The sequence below is a fragment of the Macrobrachium nipponense genome, chromosome 5, assembly GCF_015104395.2.
Source record: "Macrobrachium nipponense isolate FS-2020 chromosome 5, ASM1510439v2, whole genome shotgun sequence".
In the NCBI taxonomy this organism is placed as follows: Eukaryota; Metazoa; Arthropoda; class Malacostraca; order Decapoda; family Palaemonidae; genus Macrobrachium; species Macrobrachium nipponense.
In genome coordinates this window covers 52,699,824-52,718,994 of record NC_061107.1, presented here as the reverse complement: position 1 = coordinate 52,718,994, position 19,171 = coordinate 52,699,824, and the positions used below count along the sequence as shown (strand labels likewise).

At 35.0% G+C, this 19,171-nt stretch overlaps 1 long non-coding RNA gene across 1 annotated transcript in view; it reads right to left on the bottom strand.

Annotated features, from left to right (window-relative positions):
• The window catches only part of LOC135215301 (uncharacterized), a 61,861-nt gene extending 42,896 nt beyond the window's left edge, over window positions 1-18,965 (bottom strand). Inside the window, exon 1 of the long non-coding RNA XR_010314666.1 lies at window positions 18,746-18,965. This is a non-coding gene — a long non-coding RNA (uncharacterized LOC135215301). The remainder of the gene's footprint in view (window positions 1-18,745) is intronic.
• Between the last annotated feature and the right edge of the window lie 206 nt (window positions 18,966-19,171).

Here is a 19,171-nt window from a genome sequence, read left to right as displayed (position 1 = left end):
AACAAAAAAAATGTTACCCTCTTCAACATTATCGTTCGTTGCTGAAAAGCTGTAACAGTTAGGCGATTGAATTATTTTTTATGAGGAAGCCAACACAATTCTCTAAATATTGACATATAAAACAATGAAAAACTAATAAATCCAGTTGGTGAAAAAATCGATAGAAAAGAGGATAAGAAACAGAGCGCTCTGGCCTGCGTATGGTGAGAATTATTGCTAGAAAAAAAATTTTTTTGGAAGAGCCCTATCTTGGTTAATTTTTCATAGAAATTACTTTGTAAATATATGAAAATGTAGAGAAAAAATTGAAGAATAAAGGGAGAGTTAAGAAAAATGGCTTTGGTAACGGCAACAGTTTCATTTTGATGTTATAAGTTGATCAAAACAAAAAAAAATTTACTGATGTCAACATTATCGCTCGTAGCTCAAAAGCTATAACAGATGAAGCAGTTCCATGGCTTGCTTGGTTAATCCTACGAGCTTTCCAAGAAAAGTCATAATCCATTAGCAGCCTCCTTATCTTGGCATCTTCTGGAGATTCAGAGCCCTGCCTAAAATCTAAACGTCACTTATGGGATGCACTAATGCTACTTTTACCATAAAAACTTTGCGAATGCATATAGTAAAATTGTTCTCTCGTGACGTCACTATGTAAACAAACACACTTGTGGTCACAGAGAGCAAAGTGTGGGTGGGATCAGCTGATTTCATTGTGAGAATTTTACTATGCCAGGGATTTGAGTATGCGCATTACAGGAACTACTTGGCTGGTGTATTGATACCCGAGTTACACGGTCCAAGGTATGATCTAGCCTATGGAAAACGCTACTTGTCAGAAACTAAAAAAAATTTACCCCTACCACACGTATAAAAATTTTGGCAAATTTTACGTAAAGTTACGTCAGTCAGGTAGGGAGGGCGTAGGGTAATTTTGCATACTATTAGGTCAATTGTATATGAAAGTGTTAAGATTTTGCCTATGAAGTAATGCTCTCCGCTTCTAGGTTAAAGTATGAAATTGGGTATTTGATAAGGTTTTATTATGATGGAAATTTTGTCAGATACTTTGACAGGAGGTATATTACCTGGTCGTGCCTTGAAAAGTTGTAAGATAAAGGTATGTAAGCTCTTTGTGTAGACAATTTTAAGTAAACTATTGATAACAAACAAGGATTTTAAACTAGAGAGAGGAATGGGGTACAAGTATGTATGGAAGAATAAAGGATGCAGTTAACCCCCTGCAAATAGCTGAAATCTGCGAATACTTGACACCCTTGAAAAATGTTTATAGTAACTACGTATTTTGATAGTTCAAACACCAAAAAATGCTTATACCTGAATATTTTAATAGTTTTATCATGAAAAAGGTATTTAGTCACAAAAATAATATAAAAACACATTATAGTATTACCTCAGACTTCAAACATAATCCTTTCCGGAAGGGTAGTCGAAATGCAATTTGTTTGAGATATGAAACAAATATCCCCATTAGAAATAAAGGGAATCGGGATGATACATTCCAGCCCATCAAAAAGTCCCACTTTTCACATTTTTTCTATTATTAATGTGTTCAAAAGTTGAGTATAAGAGTTCCATGTACCATTTATGAACTGTTTGGTGAAAGTGGCGCACAGTTGGCTGGGATTGAGTGGGAGAGATGGGAACCTCTTGAGGAAACCAAAATGGTTGCAGCAGGTGAAGATTGAGAGAGAGAGAGAGAGAGAGAGAGAGATCGAAGAGAGAGAGAGATGAAGAGAAGAGAGAGAGAGAGAGAGAGAGAGAGAGAGAGTATTGTGTTGTCAGCGTGTTCACACTTGGGTCTTGAGTGCAAGAAGGAGATTAATTATGTCACAGCACATCTATTTACTGTTGGCAAATAGCAGAAATTAAAATAAACATGAGGATTTTGCAGACAAATAGTAAGTAAAAAGTAAAGAGTGCAAGTCAGAAGAGTTCAAGTCAGAAAAGGGAAGAGACATAAAATACCTTTTCACAAGGAGGGCGGTAAACAAACAATGCAAGGGATAACCGGATATCGGCACCATAAGCACCCTTATGGCAGCATAAGGTGCCTTATGGCGCCGATAACTGGAACTCGTCCCAGTATGGCGCCATAAATTTCCAATTTTATGGTGCCAGGCAAGCCCCAGAAAACTGAGTCCGCCAATAACCAGGGACTTCCTCTATAAACAAGAGAGTTGGTCGGGTCGAAATATGAGTACCAGTATTTGTTCAATAAATGGCTACATTTCTTCAAAAATTTCCATCGAAAAACAATGTTCGACAAATGAGGTACTGCTGTAATTAGTGAATATTTCGCTATGAAAAATTGTGTGAATTGCCAAATTTTTTACGAATATGTGGATTAACATTCTACAGAAAATTCACAAATAGGTGAAGCTGCAAATCCAGAACCATGAATGGGTGGGGTCCAATGTATAGGAGTTACATAGCAGATCAGCATATCTCTGTTTGCTTTTTGCGAGCAGATTTTAATGAAAACACAGGTATTTTGTTCATGAATCCTTTGTATTTGTGTATTTGAAAATTTTCTTATTTCCTTGATAAGTGTAATGGAATAGGTAACTCATTGGTCTTACCTAGCGTAAATCCAAACAAATGTATTCCAATGCTAGAGAAAAATGTGAGTTGAAATCATGCAAGGGATAAGTTTGTTGAGGGTGATGCATGCATGTCACTGAAAAAAGTGCACCACAATATTTTGTGGAAAAATGGAAAGTCTACATGCCAACAAAAACAGTTTTATTTTCTGCCCACTTGAGAATTTGTTCATCATGACCAGAATGCCAAGAATCAATGAAATAGGAAACCCAGTGATCCAGTACATATACGTAATGGCAAATTTATGTTTGTTTACTTGATTGTATGGTTGGTCATCCTACTGCTATTTGCAGTTCCCTTTTTCCAGACCTAATACAAAGGAAATAGGGGTCATGAAAGTATCAAAACTGTGTGGTTATTTGAATGTGTGAAATGAAGGATTATTGAAGCAAAAAGAGCTCTTTCAAGATTATTTTTTTCTTGGGTATTGCTCTCACCAAGTTTTTGACACTTATTTTCTTGAAATTATGGAAGATTTTCCATATCTGCAAGTTATAACGGTATGGTTATTTAGCTCATTCAAACAGTTGATATCCCAGTACATACATGTATTCCCATTTTAATATTATTGAATTATAATGGCTGTATTTGATCTTAGATTTTACGGATGAGATCAGACAAGAAATTGCAGCTTATTAATGCTGTGATGGCTCATGATTATATTTAGTTCAGCTTTACATTTTATCTTAGGAATTTTACTTCACTTTTACTGATGTCAAATTACTGGAGATTCTGTTATATCCTCAGAATTGATGGTTACACAACTAAAATATTGGAGAATGAGATGTTGTATATGTTAAAGTCCTATAAATGTGTTGAAGGTATGTATTTAAATTCACCAACAAGTAAGAACATCTTAGAGCATAGATTAGCCCTTTTACAAAGTATTATTGAAGCATATACAATAATTCAGAATATTAAAAGTTAATAGATGACCAACTTAAGCAATTGTCACAAGTTGTCAGAAACACATTACGTAGTACTATGTTTATAGTATATCATTGCAATACCAGACATAGCATTTAAAAAGATTGCCATAAGTTATCAACTGATTATTAAGACACAAATTCTGCTTTTCAGATCTAAACATATCTTTTTAGCTAGGGAAGTAACAGACCATAGATGTGGACAGTATTTATTGCTCTAAAAGTAATTGTGTATAATACTTACTTGGTTAGACTTTTTGTTGCTGTTAGCAACTATGGTTACTATCTCAATTAGAATTTTTATTAGAAATGCATTTGAAATTTAGTAAAATGGCATGCATTGATTTCAACTTTCATCAAAAGTGGCATTTTGAAACCACCAACATCAATAGACTTGCACTTTATCTCTCAGTGGCCCATCCAGTTTATGAGTATGGGTACATCCACAAGAATTATAATCTTACAAATTCATAATAGGACTCTGTAAAACCAATAGTGAAAGTGGTTAGGAATACATTAGCCCTCATTGTTTTCTGTAGATATTATTATTATTATTATTATTATCATTACAGGCAATCCCCGGGTTACAACGGGGGTTCCGTTCTTGAGGCGTGTCGTAAGCCGGAACATTGTCAAAAACCCTAAGAAAACCTTACTTTTAATGCTTTAGGTGCATTCAAAACTATGTAAACTGCATTCTTTTTGCATTTTTCATCAAAAAAACCTTTAAATGTTGATTATTTTGCATTTTTGGTTTCATATTTCATCTGCCAGATCAGCGTTTGTAGGCATTGTAACCCTGGAACATGCGTCGTAACCCTGGAAATAATTTCTGATGAATATAATTGAAAAGCGTCGTAACCTCGGAACGTCGTAAGCCGAGACCGTTGTAACCCGGGGAATGCCTGTATTATTATTATTATTATTATTATTATTATTATTATTATTATTATTATTATTATTATTATTATTATTATTACATAAAATGGTTTACCCAGGCATCTTAGGAAAAAATTGCGACTCCTATTCCACCTTTCAAGTTGCTTTTGGAAAAAATTAGTGATGGGGTAAAATTGATCATTTTAGTAGGGATTTATGTCAAAGAATCAATGTTTCCCTTCGACTAAAATTAGGCCAGTCATATAAAACATGTACTGATAAAAAGTTGAGATGCATTCCCCATGCTCAGGAATGAGTTTATTTTGGGTGTTCTTCAAATATCCTTGGGTCAGGTGAGTGTAACCATCTAAATGAGAGAGTGCAGTGTGGCGCTCTGTTTCAAGTGAAGAATGCCACTTTTCAATATTGAATATATTTATTTCAATGTATTATAGTATTATTTATGGGATTTATTTCTCCACAAACTCCACAATATGTTAGAGAATAGCTTTATTTAATAATGGTTACAATTATAGCTATGGGTGCTGTGTCAGCATCATTATTGCCTTTAATAATAGCTACAACAGATCCAGTTGACATTTATGGTTTGTACATAGACTTTAACATGTTTGTTATTCAGTTGTTTTATAGATACTGTAATTGTATAGAATGCTTTTCTCTTTTTTCATTATTTTATAATTTTAAGGGTTTATTTTTCCCTTTTTGTTTTTCGTGGAACTGTGTGTTCTCTTTTATAAGTTTAGAGAAGTGAAAGTTAAATGTTAACTCTTTTGTTGGTACAAATCAGTTGAGAAACAGCCTTGGTTTCATAGTAAGAAAATATCAGAAGATTGAGTTGTATCTTAAAGCCACTAGATAAAAGTTTATCATGTATGTGTTAACATTGTGTGTGTTAAATCTTGATTGATTTCATATCAATGCCTTCATGGTGTACAGGGCAGTGGTAACTGAAATGGCTTAGTAGAGTACAGTACATAAATATTGTTTTAACTTAAAAGAAATGGAGATAGTCTCTCTATGAAGAGAATTAAAAATGGAGATAGTCTCTCTCTGAAGAGAATTATGGCTTTTATGATTTTATTTGACTACATGGTGAATAGGGTTGTGCTGTATGTAAATTTTTACTTACCTGATGAGTTATGTATGACTATATATTGTTCTCTGTATAGTTTCCATACATGAAATAGGATACAAATTAAATTTTTGTAAACATAAACTAGTAACTCAAGCTTTTTGAATTCTGCATGACATAAGACTAGTACAGAATTTGTATTGTTTCTTTTTTATTAATTTTTAAATTATATTTTGACTTTTTGCTATTTAAAATATATACTAAACCTGCACACACACAAACTCATTCATTCAACTTCAACATGATTGTGTCAGTAACATGCAACACAAATACACATCATGCTTATAACTTTACACACAAGATGAGTAATGCTACTTGTGAAGTTCTGAAGAATTGTTTAGGATTTTAAATGAAGCATTCTGTTTGGCTGCTTTTGGGAAGACTTGAGAATCTCTTATTGGTGAAAACTTATGTTAAAGAATATTCTTGCATAAGAATGAAAAATAGAATCTCTTGAGATGACCCTTGGTATGGGAGGTCAATACAAAGCATATACGTACATCTTATGATAAAAGAAATTCAGGTCTAGTTAGAAATTATGTGGCTGACAAAAAATAAAAAACGGATGCTCGGTTTTTATCCGTGCGTCTCCAACTCATTCTTTGTAACTAGTTTGGGCCATGTGTTTTTTTTCTTTTTCACAATATAATGGCTTCGGTGTCGTGAGATGAGAGGTGGTATTTTTCTCATAATATCCGAAGTTCAAAATATTTATTTCAGTACCTTGTGCATAGTAGTGTAACAGTAGGGCTTTTTACATATCATGTCAGTTTGTTTTACACTGTGTGTTGCTTCAAAGTCTAGATCCATCTGTCTGCTACTCCCAAAGTCTGTGATACTTTTAAGCCGTCACTTGGGACTACAGTTTGTAATGTGTAAGGGATGAGTAGATACATAGACAGTCATGCCATCTTGAGGTCTGGGGTGTGCCCCCTAATGATAGTTTGTGTGATGTTCAGCAGAGGTAGAAAGCTCTTACAATTTTTTGTACAAAGTGTGAGTTACCTCTGCTGTGTTTGATAGAAACAACATTATTGATGCAGTATATAGGGAAGTATCGGCCAAATGGAATCTGAAGTGTGTCACTCCAGTAAAGATGCCGCCTTTTGCCTTTCCAGTCATACAAAGATTTGCATCAAAGGGGAAGTGGTGATGTGTGGGAAGCAAGTATAAGAGAGGAGAGGAAACCGTTTTTGCTTCTTATGCCAAAGGTTTTGTGTTTTAGGAGCAAGTTTAGTGCAATATGTTTCACACTGGAATGATAAGTATTTGTATATTTTTATCATTAAAAGTAGAAGATACTGAAAGCTCAAATGTATGTAACCTTGTTGCATTGGTGGATTGTTTATATGTTTGTATCAATTTCAGCTGGAATACCAGTAACACAAACAAATTTACCTTTGTAGCTTTTCTGGAACTTATTTAGTTAAGAAATATAGTTACATTATTTTTTAATAAAATTTACACTTGTTTGTAAGATGCATTTTTCATAATTGATTTGCTGGCAAATGCAGTGTAGAACTTTGTGATGCATAGCAGATTGTAAGAGTAGAGCAAGGTATCAAATGTCTTCTTCTTTATCAAAGGTCAACTACAATTATGGAGTTACCTATATTAAATAAAGTAATTCATTATTTGCATGCCAAGGAAGAGCTTCCTAAAGGGCACGCTCTAACGTGTAGGAAATGTTTTGAGTGTCCTGATTATACTGGCAATTGAAAGCCAGAGGTAATGTAGTTATTCTTTCTTAACTCTTGTCTTTTAGACCACCAGTAAGGTGTTCATAAAACTATAGGATGACCCATGAAATCTGTCAGAAGGAGTAGTCGAATTTTTGAATGTTGATTTTTCATTTTAGCAAATGGGGATGGGAGAGAAAAGTCCCCTCAGGCACTACGTAATATGAAATACATAATAGTTTTTCTTCTCTGCCAACTCCTGAGGCTCCTGCCCCAGTGGGAGGATGAGAGTGCCATGTGCACATACACGTACTCTTGGCTCTTACGTGGGCGTCCAAGTGCCTAAAGTGCGGACCAAACGCTACACTGGCGGCAGGTAGGGTGTCTGCCAAGGTTGCGTCCAGTTAACATATATTAAAAAAAAATGAGTCGCTAGGGAAGACTCCAACAGCATGTCCTTGTCGACTATGTCAGCATTTGGGAAAGGCAAGCTTTGCGTCTTGGGAGTATCAACACATAAGGGATATTTCTCTTTTGCCTTTCCTAAATATTATAATTAAGGCAGATCAGTTTGCTTCTTAAAAATGGCTCAAAAAGTTTTTTTAGTATATTTCAAGAAAAAGAAACTTTTGATAAATAAAACACCCATGTCTAGAAATGAATGAAGAATAAACAATATTAATAAAGTGGTCCATGCTTTGCTCTTATTTGGAAGTGTGCATACTTATTATTATTATTATTAGTTTATTTCTGTAACTATTTATTCTGTCACTCATGTGATAGAGCTTATATGTAGGTTGTTATCAGTAATTTATTGCAATTCTTTTAAAGGACCATTACTGTTCCCTAGTCCATTAATGTATTTTGAAGTCTTGTATTATGTATATATTAACTTTAAACTGCATTCTTATTGCACACTTTTGATCATGTAAAAGGATGTGATAACAGCTAAAGTGGCACTGAGTAACATATCAGGTTTCAGTGCCTGACCTTTTTGCAATTTTGGATTCATGCATAATAATTCAGAACTAAAAAGTCTTCTATATTGTTGTCTATTTTGATTTCACTTATTTGATTATTATATTCCTGAAAACTTTTAGGCACATTTTGTTTGTGCATATTTAATGCTTTTTTCTCTCTCTCTCTCCATATCTTCCTTTGAAAGGTTGTGGTTTTCAGGTAGTGTGCTTGAGACCTAACATGAAAATGTAGTGGCCACGTTTGTTTCTACGCAAAGACTTGTTTTTTATCTCTTAACTATTAGCTATGGAACCTCTGTTCATATTACTCGGTAAAACTTTGCTCCCATTATTGTTTATTCAAATGAAATGGAATGCCTGACTTAGTTTTGTTGCCTTCCTTGTGGACAGGATCAGAAAAAGCAGTTGCATTATTCATATTGAAGTGGGAGAAATATTGTATAGTTGATTAGTACTTCATTCGTGTAGTGCCTGCCTATATTACATTTTACTGTTGAGAAAGACTTGAGATATCTCCAGGTTTCTTCCCTTGCAAACGCACGTATGACAACAAAAGTTATTTGCCATTATTATTGTTTTATGATTGTCAAAAGTGTGCATATGAATATCAGTGCAATTTTTTGTGCCAAAATCTTTTAAATTTATAAAGATAGAATATGAGTAAAATATTTTCCCGTATCTTGTGTTTTAGATTTTTGAGAGGAAACATTTGGAATGGTAAGTGGAAGTTGCGATATTCATTTATATTTGACAGAGAAGGACCAAATCATTGTATTTGAAAACAATGTCTTTTCTTATTTTGTTCTGTTAACAGCAATTTCTTACTGTTGTCTTGTCAACGCATTTCCCCCTTTACCCAAGTAGTTGCACAAATGATAAGCAATGGTAATGAAATCCTTGAAGTAATAGATGAGGCAATGCGTGCTTTAGTATCTTTCTTGGTGATTGTTAGCGGTGCGTCGTAGTTTTTGTCTCGGTTATCAATCAAAAAGTTAAGAATGTCATGATAATTTTCTGTGATGGATTTTATTCCTACCTTTCTTTTAAAAAGTGGAAAAGAAAAACAAAAGCCTTAATTTTTCCCCCTTTCATTTTATCTGAGAATGAAATTTATATTTAATGTATAATTTACTAGAGTGACTATTAAAACTTCATCTTTTAATATCAAGTCACTTGAGCTGTCCTGCGCACTGCGACAGTGAATATTCTAAGTGAACAGGAGTTATGGCTACTGTGAGTCTGACCTTGGAATCGGTGGAAATTTTTCGTGGTTTTGCTTTCTCAGAATAATGGAGAGATATTTGTCCATTTGGTAGTGTTGGTAATCACCTTTTAAGGACTCATGGTATTGTCATGTATGATGTTCAGGTTCTTTTATACAGCTATTTTGTGAATTACCTGTGGCCTAAAATTAACCTGTTAATCTTTTTGTGATAAGGTCTGAATATTTTTCCCTCTGCTGTCTTAATTTATTTGGAACTGTGGAATATAATTATCATCATGATTGTTTATGGGGTAGACAGACGTTTTCACCAATGCTGAATGATTTCCTAGGGACATTTATCCTTTTTATCCAACTAATTATTTATCAAACTATTTATTTTTCCATACTTAGATAATAGATACCCTACAGTTATCTGTTGCTTTTAAAAAATTTTCTCATACATTGCCTGTAAATTTGTTTCAAAAGCCATTGTGTTTCATTGCTGTTTCATGTTGTAATTCAGTGAGACATAGCATGATTTTTACTGTGTAATTCCTGCAAGGGTTGGTTTTCCAAGCACTTCAATAATTGTATATCAAGGGTGAGAAAACTATTTTTGTGAGGAAGCAGTTTTAGTATTTTATTTGGACAAAGAGAAATTTCTGTGGTTTTCTCTTCTCAACCTTTGCATCTTAGGGCGAGAAATCCAACATCTTGGATGTCCTAAATTTACTAAAGTACTATCTATGTCACGAATCAGTAATTTAAATGCTACCACCAAAGGTTTTTAGTAATATACTCATTCCATTGGAATTGAGTTTTATTGATTTGAGAGTATTGATAAAACAAGGTTTAGAATATTGAACTATTTTCATTATTTTGTTGGACACATGAGCAGCAAACTGCTTATTGATTTTGGAGATATGAAATTTTCTGAAAAAAATATCTTTTTTCCTGGGCCTTTTCTCCAGCCAAGGGTTTTGGCAGCCAAGTCTAAGGTGAGACTCACATTATATAATATTAAATGTTAAGAGTAGGTGACACTTCGAAGTAAAGAAGGTTTCTTTTTCAAATCATTTGTCCCTTTGAGAACTCCTACATAACTTCTAGTACAATAAATAGGTTGTCAGCCAACAGTTCTTTCACCTGGAGAAGAAATGCCGTATCAAAGAACGTCTTACCATAGTGTAAAATGAAGTTAAATTTGCTCAGTGAAGCATCATTGATGTTCTGACCTTTTTTATTATTTGTAACTTTTTTTTATTCAATGCAAGTTTACACAATCATGGTTTAGTGACTAGCTTAGAATTCCTCCGTAGTTTTCATCAAAATGTGTGTTTGGATGTTTTGAAGATTTAGTTTATACATATATATATTTTTGTCTTTTGAGTAATAAACTAATAGTAGCATTGTTAACAGTGGTACATTTACATTTTATTTCTTGGCAGCTAAAACTACCCTTTAAAAAGTAGATTGATAATGTGTTAATGGGCTCATTTTGCCCCATACATGTACTGTATATGATTTTCCCTCAAATTTTTTTTTTTTTACGTTTTATAATGCATAAACCTCTTTAAGGGTCTCTTGCATTTTTTGTAAAAGCCAAAAGCAAAGTTGACGAGTAGCACAACCTAAAGTTTGTAGCTATTTTGTCTCTGTATATAAAGTTAATAGCAGTCTGTAAATAGTAGTCTTTTATACCATTGCTTTCCACATAGGTTTTGAGTATTGTGAATGCTGTATATGTGCAATGAAATTGGATAACGGATGATTTTGTTGGTCCAGTTTCTTGGTTACTATCATTTACATTTTCCCCATCTCCTCTGTTTTCCCTGAAAACCTTTCCATTGTTGTTGTCCATTCACATTTATTTATATTTTATAATGTTTATATTGCTGTTTTGTCATTTTGTTTTGTGTATACATGTATGGTAATTCCCATGAAGTATCCCTGTACTAAATAGGTATAATATTGTTACATATTTAGCTTGGAACTTATTTTTCATTATATATGTTAATTTATATTGCACAATAAGGAGCATAATCTTAATTAAGATATGATATATTTTTCTGTGTACAGTTCAATAATGTACATAATGCAGTGCATAATATGATAACAGTAGAGACAAACATGGTATTGATTATTTTACACCATTTTTTCTTTTGAAAAACTTTATATCGTCCCTTTCTGATATCTGAAAAGAAAACAATTTCTCTCTCTCTCTCTCTCTCAGAACTTGTAGTACTTTTAGATCACAACCACTAAAGAGGTTTTGGATAAAATGTTCCCAATTGCAACTACTAAAAGGATTTTACACTACATTCCCAATTCCTGATCCTTAGTTTTTCTCTGAACGTTCCTAGATAAGTTCAAAAGTACATATTCCAGACATTTGTTTGATATTTAAAAGCTATACTAAAATTGGTGTGCAACAGGTTTGAGTTTTCCATTGTTATAAATTGTAGCTAATCCTTAGGAACTCTTAAAGTTATGTAGCCTTTGAACAGCAGTGGAAACTTTGATGTTGCATATTAACTGTCAATGAAAATAATGACACTAGTTGCCAACTTAACATTATTAGTTTTCATTCAATTTTCTACTTTTCGAGCCCCGTTGTCATACCAGGGTGTTTTATATCTTCATCATTATGGTATGATTTAAGCCATGTCATCAGATCACATTTCATTAAAGTCAGGAGTTGTTGCCTCTTCATGTTTAGCGAAATATATGCAAGATTGTTGTTCAGTGACAGTGATGTTGATGTCTGTTTGTTGAATACCTTCTAAACAGAATTTCCAATGAAGTGATGATGGTGTGGGTAGTATTATGCATTGTACATTATTGAATCCATATGTATTACAATCCCCCCTTTATATCCTAAATCATAGTGAACATGTAGATGAACCTAATAAAAAATCAATTAAATATAATATTTTGGCATTGCATTTTAAGGAAATGTATTTTTTACCTTTGAATGTATGAGTAAAATGTCTCCCACATGATTGATTAACTTCCATTACCAAGAAAGAAATTTCATTGTACTATTTATTTGCAAGATAGGGTAAATCGGCACGTTCTTTAAACTTTTGTTTTGTGTATGGTTGCATAGTGTTTACCTGTAATGTGTGAATGGTGATTGTATGGAATCTGCTGGCTTATATTTTGTATAGTTATTTCTTTCCATTTTTACTGACTTTTCTACTGTTAAAAAGTTCCATCATTCTTAAATATTTTTTTTTATATAAAGTACCAGGATTTATTTTGTCCCATTTCTCAATAGGTAATTATATAGATATATATATATATAGAGATTATATATAGTATATATTTATATATATATATTATATATATATATATATATCATATATATATATATATATAGATATTATTATATATATTATTATTATTATATATATATATATATATATATTAATTATATATTATTATATATTATATATAATATTTATATATTATATTGAATATATATATATATATATATATATATATTGTCTTTGGGGCTAAGTGATCATCATCATGCAGTAATACATAGTATTTTAGCAAATTTACTGTGTTCATTTGAATTTGTTTTAATTACAGATGATTCTTTATATCAGTACTACAGTAGGTAATATTCAGCAGACAAGTGTATTATTGTAAATAAGTAACAGAATGTGATTTAATGTACTTACTATTGTAATCAGTTTTATGAAATAAACATTAATAAAATATAAACTGCATCTCATTCAATCTTCATTGTTTGGTTTTGTGTGATAGTTATGATAGTCTCATTTTGTGACTCTGAAGGCTGATTCTAAAAGAAGAGAATACTGGATCGAACGACACCTAAGGGAAAAAAATTGAATATTGAAAATTAAATAAATTCAAAGAAACTCCAACTACACCGGGAGAACATTTTAAAAGAAGACATTGTACTGACCTCATCACAAGCAGAAATAGGTACACACTCATACAATCATGATTTTGACAGTAAAGAATCAATTAATCCCCTTACAATTCTCAACGGACAGTCCTAATGATAGCATTCGCTGATTTTAATACTAATGAAAACCGTACCATTAAAACAAACCAAAATATAACAATCACACCCCCACCATCTACAAGACCCAAATATTATACTAATAACGATAAACTAAATAACCCCTCAAACCAACATCTTATCACTACAGAAAAGGACCAATAGTATTACAAATTCATAATTTTCCAGAGCAAAAAGATCAAATGCTTTGATCAAAGTAACTGAATCAATAATTAACAACATGCTTCATCTTGTGGTTGTAATGAGTGCTTCATAGTTAGTACTTATAACTACCTACCCACCAAGACAGGGAACAATATAAATTTGTATAGACAATTTTATGTATTAAACACACCAACACGAGAATGAATTATGTTCTGAATCCTTAAAATACAAAGAGGGAATTATAATATGAAAAAATACTTATTAATATTTAATTATGAAAAACAAACAACTGCTGGATCGAATAACCAGCATACAATACAACAATTAAAAACAAATCAATTCAAACATACAAACTTCGAGACAAAGTAAAATCAGCAATCATTTTACAGAATTTAACACCAGTTCGTCCCAATAATGAAATACATATAAACTAAACTTTGGTCGACGAACTTTGTCCGATGTGACGTCAGAAACGGAGAAACTGCGAGAAAAGTCAGAACTTTGTAGCGGTTTCTCCGCTTCTGACGTCACATCGAACAAAGTTCGTCGGGCAAAGCTCGGCCGTGTGGACGGGGCCTTACCCGACTGTCTGGGTGAATTACAAAGAATCTGTTACGGCCTCTAAGAGAGAGGTCCGCTTCAGGTTCGATGTAAAAAAAAAAAAAAAATTTCAACACCAACAGTTGAAACTGAGGATACAAATACAGAAAGAAACACTTAACACAACAAAGGTTTATTTACAAGCTTACTAACAAAGGTAAATGCAGAATAGTATCTCCTATTTACATAAAAAAGCAAAATCTTACACTGCATGAACTGGCGGAACAGTGAAATAATTCAAATACTTGCTTGTTAGCTTTCCAACTCGAAGCGATGGCAACACAAAAGGAGAATGGCGATTGCAGACGTCCCCTTGACTCTGTATTGCAGAAAATAATGTCTACTCTTGATACTTGAAAGGCAGGAACTCCCCAAAACCTCTAGCAGGACATTTTCTTCTCTGAAATCTGTTCAACGTAGAGATAACTCGGTCGTCCACTCCTGAAGACGACTAGACCAGAATCCAACCAACTCTCGAGCAACTTTTCCTCTGATCCTTCGTCGGTCCCTTTTTCTCTTATCTCTCTCGGATGATCTCTGCTGCTGATCTCTCACTGATAATCTGGTCTGTCTTTCTTACTAATGATCTCTCTTACTCCTACTCCATCCGTTGTATTTATACGGCACTCTGGGGTCGGAGCCTAAGGTGAACGTCACAGACTCCCGAGACTACCGGTACTTCTTAGATGAATCTAGACGAGGTATTGCATCAGAAATTGCGGCGTTTCTCACGTCACGTCGGCGCCTGACGAGTTCCACAACACTCCTGCTGATTCTAGAACCATCATGAGAACAGGCCCCTCCAACACAATGCGCTAATGCCTCCTTGCTGCCGAACTTCTCGAAAATGCGTTTTCCTTTCCTTTTATTTCTTTGCTATAAAGCAATTACCATCACGCGCCCCCCACACAAAAGAGAAAAAAATGATATCAACTGACTTTATTTTTTTTTCTAAAGAGAAACAAGGATTAAACAGCAGGGAAACAATTCTGCATAATGTTTTAATCCAGTCAAACACGCATGCTTCTCCACTCTATCACACTCGTTCGAATCCACGAACTTACTCTCGTTCGAGCCCACGAACTAACTCTCGTTCAAATCCACGAACAAATTATGACCGTAGTCTATGTCTGTATCTAAACCCGACCTAGTTACTACCATTTCAGGCACTGGAATATTCCTCACAACAGGATTCACATTCTTGGATAAAGCTGTCATTACCGACAATAATGTCAACGCCTTCGACGGGCAAACTGTCCACAACTGCAAGTTTCACTTCTCCTGACGCTACCTGACTTTCTAAATTCAACTCCAACAAAGGACAAAGAACACAAGTGTTAGAAAATCCACCTAACATGACTTTCTCTTCCATATTGATTTCTGCCCTGTGTGGCACACTCTCTCTCCTAATTAGTGAGACAGCAGCTCCTGTGTCTCGAAGCAAGACTACTTCCCTTGAAAATACTCCTCCAAGAGAGGAAACTATGCCTTCTGACAGAAATTCACCAAAAATTTTCCTAGTTTCTCTCATCACATCATTCCTACTTGACGAAATGTTAACTAGAGACACCGGTGTCTTACCGTCCTCCCTCTCTACTGCACAATTTCTCGCTAAATGCCCTTTCCCATTACATCGGAAATAAGTTCATTCTGAGCCACTAGATGCCATTTTACTCTTACAAACCTTAGACGTATGACCAGGTTTTCCGCATGTGTAACAGGAATAGTCACTTACTCGCATTACTATTACTAGGACTGAAACCTTTACTGCTTTGTACTCTACCAGACGAAGGATCATTTCGTTTCTTACTAACACTCAAATTATGAGTTTGACTATATTCGTCAGCTAGCCTAGTTGCTCCTGCAAAAGATACTTCTCGCCTATCCTCTATATAAAGTTTAATCTCAGGGGATACGTTATCTTTGCAGTTTTCTAACAACACTAAGTTCTTTAAACCATCAAAATCATCAACTTCAGCAGAAGTTAACCAATCAAAAAACAGCCTTTCTAACCTCTTACCGTATTCTACATACGTAATATTTTCATCCTTTCTCAAATTTCTAAATTTCTTACGGTACGCCTCCCGTACTAACCTATACGTCCTAAGAACCGTTTCTTTCATGATATCGTAATTATCACATTCCTCCTTAGACATGCAACTATACACAGTAAGCGCCCTACCACTCAAAACTGACTGCAAATACAAAGTCCACATTTCTTTAGGAAAACCTACTCGTTCCATTAACTTCTCAAAACATGAAATATTTTGTTACATCTTCCTCATCAAACTTTGGTACTCATTTCGGTAGATCTATGGTACTTAGGCTATCCGTGGCGGCCTAGACTATGGCAGTTGCGGTTTTTCTATGCAGTTTTACCTACTGAACAAGAATTGAAAGTAATATTTATTCGGACGACTGTAATTAACCCCCAGGGGCCAGTACTAAACACGGCGAAATACATCGGACGCCCCAATCCCTAGTGGATGTCGTATCCGCGGTTACGTTTCTTGCAGGGTAATTCTAAAGAATAGTTCTGCATGAACTGCAAGGAACGTAACCGCGGATACGACATCCACTAGGGATTGAGGCGTCCGATGTATTTCGCCGTTTTTAGTACTGGCCAGTCGTCCGAATAAATATTACTTTAAATTCTTGTTCAGTAAGTAAAATGACATAGGAAAACGTCAATTGCCATATTCTAGGCCACCGCGGATTGCTTCTGTAGAAATACCCTAATTTCAACTCTGCACTCATGCCTAAACCATCAGCTCCGCTTTCGTTCTCGCCTGTCCGACTGTTACGAGTACTTTCCCTTAACCGAGCAATTTCCAAGTCATGCATACACTCTTTCTCTCTCTCTTCCTGCTCATGCATGTCTTTCTCTTCCTCTTCATGATCAGGCAGATGCTCTTTCTTTCTCTCTCTTCCGCTCATGGCTCATGCATATGCTCTTCTCTCTCTCTTCCTGCTCCATGATAATGCTCTCGTCTCTCTCTCTTCCTGCTGCATTATCAACATTTCTCTCTCTTGCTGCATTTTCATTACTTCTCTCTCAGCCGCTCTTTCATCTCTCTCATACTTTTCCCTCTCTTTCCTTTCAACATACTCACGGAGATCATTCCCCTCTAGACCTAGGAGCTTACCCGACTCAATAAATTCTCTCACCATCTCACTCATCCTGGTTCTTTCTATATCCTCCCTGTTTCAAACTGTTAAAGTGTTGATAGCCTAAGCAAGGTCGCCACAATGTACAGCCTCTGAGAGAGAGGTCCGCTTCAGGTTCGATAAAAAAAAAAATTTCAACACTAACTGTTGAAACTGGGGATACAAATATAGAAAGAAACACTAACACAACAAAGGTTTATTTACAAGCTTACTAACAAAGGTAAATGCAGAATGGTATCTCCTATTTACATAAAAAAGCAAAATCTTACACTGCATGAACTGGGGGAACAGTGAGGTAATTCAAATACATGCCTGTTAGCTTTGCGACTCAAAGCGATGGCATCACAAAAGGAGAATGGCGATTGCAGACGTCCCCTTGACTCTGTATTGCAGAAAATAATGTCTACTCTTGATACTTGAAAGGCAGGAACTCCCCAAAACCTCTAGCAGGACATTTTCTTCTCTGAAATCTGTTCAACATAGAGATAACTCGGTCGTCCACTCCTGAAGACGACTAGACCAGAATCCAACCAACTCTCGAGCAACTTTTCCTCTGATCTTTCGTCGGTCTCTTTTTCTCTCTCTTACTAATGATCTCTATGATTAACTGATGATCTCTCTTACTCCTACTTCGTCCGTCGTATTTATACGGCACTCTGGGTGTGGAGCCTACGGTGAATATCAGACTCCAGACACTACCGGAACTTCTTAGATGAATCTAGATGAGGTATTGCATCAGAAATCGCGGCGTTTCTCACGTCACGTCGGCGCCTGACGAGTTCCACAACACTCCTGCTGATACTAGAACCATCATGAGAACAGGCCCCTCCAACACAATGCGCTAATGCCTCCTTGCTGCTGAACTTCTTGAAAAAGCGTTTATCTTTCCTTTTATCTTTCTTTGCTATGAAGTAATTACCATCACAGAATCCTACGAGACCACAACCCAATATATACGTATAGGCCTACAACACAGGATCAAACCAAGACCACCGAGAAAGAAGGCCTGTTCGATGTTTTGTGACGTAAGCACGGGTAGTCTGAACTGCTAGCACTGATGTAAACAAACCCTCGTCAAAATCTATCATTTTAGGTCTGGCAGTTATTGATTTACTTATTTTCTCGTCTACACTGATTAGTGTACACCAAATAATACTTACTCGAAAAACAACTTATAAGATTAATATAAAATGCTGAACCAAAACAATTTGTTTTGTTACAATACAGTCTACCAAAGAATAAACAGCAGTGCATAGGTTTACATTACAAAAAAACATGGTTCTTTCTACTATATGTGAATGAAATAATTCTCTTACATACAGTCATTACTTACCAGACGCTGCTGCCCCCCGCCCCCTTCCTGGGCCTGCTTTCCCATGCTTTGGGAAGCCCAAGTATATTTCTTAAAGTCCATAGTGTCCAGACTTAGAGAAGAAGACATCCTGCATCCTCACTAAAGACAAACGCTGTGCCTGGCTGTGGTATTACTTGGAAGTCCTTCAAGCTTGCAATTTTGCTCCGTTGCGCAATTTTCCTAAATACATGACCGGCCTGCTCCCCCACGTGTCCGGGTGAACTGTGAGAGAAGTCCCACTACTTTGTGTTTCTGGACCTCTGTAAATTTATGTAAATACAGTGCTTTTAAAACTAGAGTCCAGCTTTTATGTAAATTCCTCCCTCTTCATAACCCTGGCCTTATGCCTGGAAAGTTTAGTTTCAACCTTTTTTTTTCTTGTTCAAACCCCTCGTCCTTGAGTCA